This window comes from Musca vetustissima, unplaced genomic scaffold (genome assembly GCF_032173495.1).
Source record: "Musca vetustissima isolate MV318-11 ecotype Yass unplaced genomic scaffold, APGP_CSIRO_Mvet_v1 utg2442, whole genome shotgun sequence".
NCBI lineage: Eukaryota > Metazoa > Arthropoda > Insecta > Diptera > Muscidae > Musca > Musca vetustissima.
Window position 1 is genome coordinate 313,066 of NW_026881061.1, and position 8,307 is coordinate 321,372.

An 8,307-nucleotide genomic window follows, 5' to 3' on the forward strand; every position below is an offset into this window, starting at 1 on the left:
CAGTCACATATTTTGTATACTACAATTACAACCCAGTTGTTCAAAAAATATCAATTGTCTGCTATTATATAGTTATATAGCTACTTACAAATTGTCCTAGTTACTTTATACCCCAAAATGGTACAAAAAGTAGACAGTTTGATTTATTTGGCAATTTAAAAAAATTGTATAGCAATATCATTCCAATTCAATAGTTACTGGTAATGCAAAGAGTTATGAATCAACTATTTATTTTATATATTACCAATAGATAGAGAAATAATCAATTATTTTCATTTCGAAAAAAAATCTATTGAAAAACAAAATATAACAATTGTTGTCATTTTTTAGACAATTTTGTATTCTTGTTAATATTGAAAACAATTGTAGGTTTAAATTCGCTATTATTCAGCTTTATAGCAGCCATTTATAGAAGGAAATGCTGTCCAACTCGCTTTCATATCGTAATGATATATGATACGTAAGTTTTAAAATTGAGGTAAAATAACTACGAATCTATGTCTTCTGCGGAATTTTATTATTTTACAGATTTTCTATAAAAAGACATCTTTTAGAAATCTCCTACATTCCGAAGGGCTGTCCAGAAGTATTCAATTGGTACAGATATCAGACCTTCCAAACCTACATATAACAGCCTTCTACAGATATACTAGATACTCCACGGGTGTTATATAAGCAAGACTTTTCTCAAGGATATGATGCCGATGTAATCTAACTTGCAGATGAGGTACAACAATATAATTTCGATACTGCATGTAATTGAGTAAAAATGTCAAATAAATATATATACAGAATAACTTTCATACAAAAATATTTTTAAAACTGTTATAATAGTTTATTTTATATAAATATCTAACTAGACACTTCACCTCTCAAAGGTATCTACCCACTTAGATGACTACAATTCTCTACTCAAAGTACTATAATTTTTTGACTACCTAAATGGCTGGTTACTGGTAAGGCAGGCAGGGGACAATTGACTTCCCCAATAACATACCCAGTTAATAACCAGTTACTTGAACAACTGGGAACCCACAATATAAAAAAAGTTAATGCATAATGGTCGTACCTAAATGTATGCGTACGATTTTATTCACCTCAAAAGTTAAATACATGTATTTTAATGAATGTTACTCAAATACGCATTGCGTATAAAAATATAAAGTTGAAAATTTTCAACATTGACAATGCGTATTTTGAATTTTTTGTTTTTTGAAAATTGAATTCCAGTCATAGAAAAATTTGTGTTTCTATAAAAGTAATCGTTTTTCGAACAATTAAAAAGCTGTTTTCATCCATTTTCGCGGTTTTCAATTGACACACAAGTAAATAAGGCCCTTGCGGTAATACATTCGTTCAGCAAATCCTATAAAGGTGAGAAGGTGGGAATTTTAGTACGCAACGCACTGAATTTAGGTACGGGCCTAAGTGGATATGGCCTACTTTGAATAATTGTACCAAACAAAAACAAAAAAATAATAATAATCTAGCACAAATCCCTTTTTATAATGCTATTTAGCAATAAATCCTGTGAACATTTTAGAATAATTGCGCATTTACATACGCACTTTAAATGATGTGGATTTACGAAATCCTGAAAATAAATTAAGGTTAAATAAAGGTACATTGAGATCATATCAAGCGACTTTCAGCTGGACAAAAATAAAAAATGTTGCCACTAACTTTTACACGTTTCTCTGTGAGTGTATAGCTATCGTATGAACTAGGATAAAGCCAATCGGTGAAGATCTTCCTTATTCTTAAACTTGGTTTTTGGTCAAAAATCGGCGATTTTCCAAAAATATTTTTTCAAAGGTCCACTATTTTGTTAATTTTAGAGCGAAGTCAATACTCCTAGTTCATACGAGAGCCAGACATGTACTCTTTCTAACACCATTGGAATTTTCGGATTCCGATGTCCCAGTGAGGAGTTATCATGCCCGCCATCAAATATAAGGACTTTTCTTTAATTACAAAAAACAAAAAAACAACAAACATTTTTTGTAAATTATTTTTCTTCCCTTTTAAATCTTCAAATATATATATGCAAAGTTACAAACCTTAACAAGCATTGGAATTGATTTACCATCCCATTGAAAAATTAAAATCGAGAATGGGTGGGGTTCCCTTAATATATAAAAAAATAAACTCAAATTTTTATTAGCATTTGTTATTTATAATTTTTATTTATTTTCGGGTTTCTCTTAAATAAAGAGACAAAATCATTTCAGCCGCTTAGTGCACATATCAGTTAACTCCATAAAATGAAAAGTAGAGAAATCTTATTGTATATGTTCATTTTTACAATTGCTTTAATAAAATTAATTCAAATAAAAAATGAAGAATATATAATGGCGAGCGACTCATTTAATGAGAACAGTTGCAACTTTTAGTACTATATGGCACAAAAACAGGATTGTGTAGCATAGTATGGCGTTTCCGTGCGTTGATTAAAATAAATGACGCTGGAATCATTCATTTCATTTTTGTATGGTAAATGGCGCAAAATTATGCCGGTTGGAGTTCGGATCAAAAATTGACAAAAATAGATGTCGCACTTGAATATAAACGAAACTTTATTCAATATTTCATAGTAATCAGCGCTACTTTTCCGACCTCTAGTGTGTTTATGTTAATAGTAAACAATTATATAATTCGTAGTTCCCACATCCGACACTGACAAATGGAAGGAACCTCGCTTCTTCATTTATATTTGGTTCATATAGGGTATGATTTTTTTCTGATTTATTAGCCGATTGGGAATCGTACACCTAACGTTGTCAAAACGCAACGCATATTAAACGGAAATTTAAAAAATTATTAGGACCAACGATTTTTTTCAATTAACCGGAGTTTTTTCACAATATTTGAGTTCTTTTTTTGGGAGGCAGATATATGACGAAACATATATGACGAAACAAAAATTTTAAAAAATACAGTCAATTCAATTGAAAAATGTGACCATTCTGTCCAAAATACCGAAATCTAGAGGATACCGTTAAATAGGATCTATCCATAAAAGTGACTAATATTGATAATTTTTGGTAAGAACCCAAATTACCAAACTACAGCTAAATCCGTTGAAAAACGTACCCAAAATACCAATATTTTGATGGCGTTATTCGGGTCTACCTGGGGGTATAACACACGTTTTTTGATTTAGAAATACTGTTTGGCAAGTTAGCATTTTTTGGCATTATTTTAAGGCTAATTTAGCTCTAATTTTTGATCTGGCCATACTGCTTAAAATCTATGTTTGGAATAAAATGGAAAAGTTTTCAATTTAAGACGCATTTATAGTGGCATTATAGTACAAAATGCATTCCCCATATAACGTTCAAGCCCTATTTTGGGTACTTTAACTTTGACGGAAGTGGGCCAATTTGACTAACGCCAGAAAATTTCATCTTTTTGTGTGAAAACGGTTCAATTCATTTTAAATAAAATATTAGGTGTGTCTGGTTACTTTTCCAGTAACATTTATTCAGTAAGTTCTAGTTCAGAGAGTAAGTAGTTTTTACTCTCTTTTGCGATAATACTGAAAAAAGTAAACAGACAATATTTAGTAAGATTTAGCAAATAAACAGCTGATTCAAGAAAACATTTGATTTGCGCCAAAATAAACAAACAAACAAAGGACAAACACAATTATTTGTATTGAATTTTAATATTAAAAATAAAATGAACAATAAAAGAAAAATTGATTTGGTATGTTCCCCGGGAACATTTAAGCTTCCTGCACCAATACATTGCCCTCTATCTGGAACTTGTCTAAAAATATATAAGGAATTAGTTTCTAATTAAATGAAACTTTGCATAACATACGAATTTTCTTCCATTTTCAGTAATTTTTATACAACATAACTTCAAAGTGAACTTTGCAAATTAAAAAAAACTGTTTTGAATAATTTTTTGTTTTGAATAATAAAACAGCTGATCCAAAAACGCTGAGTTTGCAAAATCTTACTGAATAAAATTCTTTCAGTAAACTCCAGTAAGTTTGTTGTTGTTTAACTGTCAAACTCGCTCTCTCAACTTACTCTCTTTAACTGGATTTTTGTGTAAACAGACAACATTTAGTAACATTTGGTAACAATTGTTACCAAATATCGAGTAAACAGACAGAGCTATTAATTATCAGGAAACTCATAGAAAACTTTTTTACTTATAAACTCAATTTTATACAAGCAACCTTAGACATCGGTCGGCAACATATACATATGCATTTGTTTGGTCACACAGACACAAAGTGTGCGAGAGTAACTTTCGCTCTCTCGACAAACTTTGTCTGCAATAACACATTGCTACGATCAAAATCAGGCATGCTTACCCATATTGAGAGCAAGTGTGCGTGACGGTAACTGAGAATTCACCATTAAAAACGACTGACGTAAAGAGAAAGAAAGAGATCATGTGTTTATCCAGCAACCCTCGGTTACGGTAGCGTATATGGGTAAGCATGCCTGGTATAGGAGGTGATGCAAATGTGGTATACCCATTTGTATTTAGATTGGCAAATTTTTATTTTTTATCCGATTAAATTGAAATTTTACACTTAACATGCTACATGTGTTGTCTTCCCATGTATCAATTTGAAAATAATATTATTCTTACAATTTAAGAGATATTTGAGAAAATATTGGAAATTCCATAAAAAGTGATTTTATAAAAAGTGCAGGTAATGTGGTATACCACATGATGTTAATGTGGTATAGTATAATTTTCACTTCCAATTGATATCATATAAAATTTATTGTTTTTAATGAATGCGAATTAGCTCGAGATTGATGTCTGTTAAGATTTTTAACGGATACGTTGATTGCAACTTTAATTTTTATTATATAATAATGTCTACACATGACAATATTTAATTATTGCATGGAGAAGTTGTTAAAACTCATAGCCTATGTTTTTCATCCTTGTAATTCATGGTAGACTCTCGTAGAGTACAAATGTTTCACATAGTAATGAGATGTTGTCTAGTGCTGGCATTTTTTCATGCAGAATCAAGGTATACCACATTACCAACACTTGTGTTTACTGAAGAAATGTCGAGTTTTTTTCCTAAATTGGTGATTATGTGGTGCAATCGCGCATATTTGATTTTTAGTTCATACTAATTAGTTAAATGCTTTAGTAATAACGATTAAATTACATCCGTAAAACAAAAAAATATTTTTAAACTTCAACCGAAAAAAAGTCAATTTCATGAAAAATTTTATTTTTGGTACTGATTCTCAACGTGATTTAAATAAATTAAACAGATCATTGCTGTCTTATTTTTTTGAGAACAGCAAACAATAAAACATGTTTCAGTTATTCTAAAAATTTCAGTTTACAAAAAAAGTGACTATACCACATTACCAACCTATACCACATTTGCATCACTTTCACTAAGCATGCCTGTCATAAAAACAAACGACAGCACAAGCACCTTCATCAACAGCTCAAACGAGACTGATTGGTGGTTGTTTACGCTCGCGCTTTCTGCGAGTGCACATGTGCGGTCCAATGCCGAGCAGTGCCTTAGACAGAAATGTCTGTCAGGTTGGTAAATGCTGTCAAGATTATTAGTGCGTACGATAACTCTCGAAAAGGCTTACCGATTAAATCAAAACTTTGAACATCGTAACATATATTTGACGTCGATACACCTTGCATTCGGGAGATACAGCAAATTTTTTCCGAAAAATAGAAGTCCAATATCAAGAAAACCAAATTCAAAATCGATGGAATTTTAAATTATACTATATATTCTTTTTTTCACGAATCAAAAATAATTCTGATGGCAGAATTCGTACAAATACAATGCGATATAAATAATTTGAACTGCATACACAAATTAGTACTGTACAATTTTTGCCCTCTTCTCTATATTGAAAAGCTCATAACATTTCCAAAAATTTGATTTTATCCATTTTTATTTTGATATGTGTCGTCTATAATTAGGACTTGACATTTGAAATCCAAAGAATAGATATATACTAGCAGCATATTAAATATAAGCTCTAAAATATTTTGTTGCCTATGGGCAACATTGGGCCATGTTAAATGTATAAGGAAATTGGTACTGTACACATTTTGCTCACTATATTGAAAAGCGCATAATTTGACAATATGTTGATTAAATAAATCACTTTTTATTCCATGTACAGTCCAAAGTATTTAAATCTATCCACAATCGCATTCTGTAGAAGTCAATAAAGAGTAATTTCAAGTGATTTTATTTTTTATTTTCTTAGATATATGACGTTGCCCGCACCATAGGTCAGGTTGGTTCCGCAGAATATGTCGATCAGCATACAGTAGTTCACATTAACGAAGTGATTTTAATAAAATTTAATTAGCTTGAAATTATATTGGACTTTTATTTTTCACAAATAATGTACTGTACCTCTTAAAAGTTCGACACACGAACCAACACTGATTAGACGCAAATATTTAGCTCGGCAATTATTGCTTCTTGACTCATTCCATAATTGAAGCCAGAGCCGTACTGGATGCAATCATTAAATCATAGGAAGGTACGTTTTATTGTTTAGTGATTTTCCTGAATGACCAATGACGAACGGCTACACTATCAAACAAGCTAAATTACGGCAAACTGTAATTCAAAAGTAAATTTTATAAATATGATTTTTTTAAAAACTTATGAATTGTTTGTATGTTCTATTTCTAAATATGTTAAACCTCATACGAATTATTTGAAAAAATGTAAATGTATTATTTTCCACTAAAAAATTTTCGAAAAATATAATCTATGTTTTCAGTTTTCCACATTTCAGATGTGTACAACTTGAAAACACATACGACATAAATTTTGAAAAAATGTAAATGTAAATGTATTATTTTCCACTCAAAAAAATTCGAATAATATAACCTATGTTTTCAGTTTTTCACATTTCAGATGTGTACAACTTGAAAACACATACGACATTGAAGGCAGGTGTTCCATAGGCTTAAAACATGGCAAATTCTTGATATATTTGTAATAAAATACTGAATCTCCAATAAGGAAAAAGTCAATTATTCAGCTTCAGTCATTACCAGAGACATAGAGACTGTGGTTAGGCACAAATCTGTTATATATGTAGAATTAAAAAAAAATGCTACTGTGTGCCAGAAACTTTTACTGGTCAACATAGGCGTTTTTCTCTATTCATTTCGTTGCGATTGATATATTTTTTGATAAAATATATTCTGTACTTCTCGAACAATCAATTTGATATAATAAATGCCAATATTAATAGATAATTCCTCACATACTGCAAAAATATTCCGGCCTTCTTCAATAAAGGTTTTCGAGATCGAATTGTTCCTTTAGGATAGTTCCAAATTTTGGAGTTTTTATTTCAAATATTCTGGTACATTCGGACCTCTATGTTCTATAATAAAGGTGATTTTCCGAATGTAAGGTGTACAGTATAAATTGTTGCCAAATTTCATATATTTGACCGATTTTTTTTTTAAATTGTTATCTGTAAATGATTTTATTGGTGCTTAGTTTGCTTATTTTAACAAATATAAGGAGTTTTTTACAAAAAAATTTCAAAAAAATGCAGTAAAGTTAAAAATCATAAAATGTTTTAATGTTTTAAAACCGTTATTTATGGAAAATTTGCATGCTATAATTTTCTATTTTCATACTAAATCTCTTAAGTGCAGTATATCTAAGTGTTCTGAATTAAAAAATTATAAAAATTCTTCAAACAAATCGAGGGCTGATGAAAAAATGTTTGCCATAGTAAATGTTTTAATTACGTGACCACCACTGTACATTCACGATTTTTTCAAATAAAAAATAAGTAAATAAGAAATTGGTGCTGATTATTCACGTTTACGTATTTTTACAACATTATATTCCACATATTGAAAATATTCACCATATTCCGAGAAGCGACACTCCACCAAACCATTAATAGAATGTCAAATACTGAAACAGGGTATGGAATTATATTTTAACCCTATTTTTAGACAATATGTTAAATGTTTAATTTTGTTATTTTAATATTAACAAGATAAAAGATTGACATGTTAGTATTCCACCATAAAAAACACGTTTCAGGATAGGGAGTTATAGTTGGTTCGCAGGTATACAGCAGTTTGCACGTTGGGAGCACATACTAAAAGAAACCTATATCTATACCATGGACAGTAATTCAATCCACCCAATTTTTTGTAAGTCATTTTAAAGAAATAAAAAAATCAATTCAATGTTTCATATTAAAATGATCAATACATCAATGCGGTATATTTTTGTACGTATATTTTACATATTGTAAATATGTGACATTCCACCGAACCATT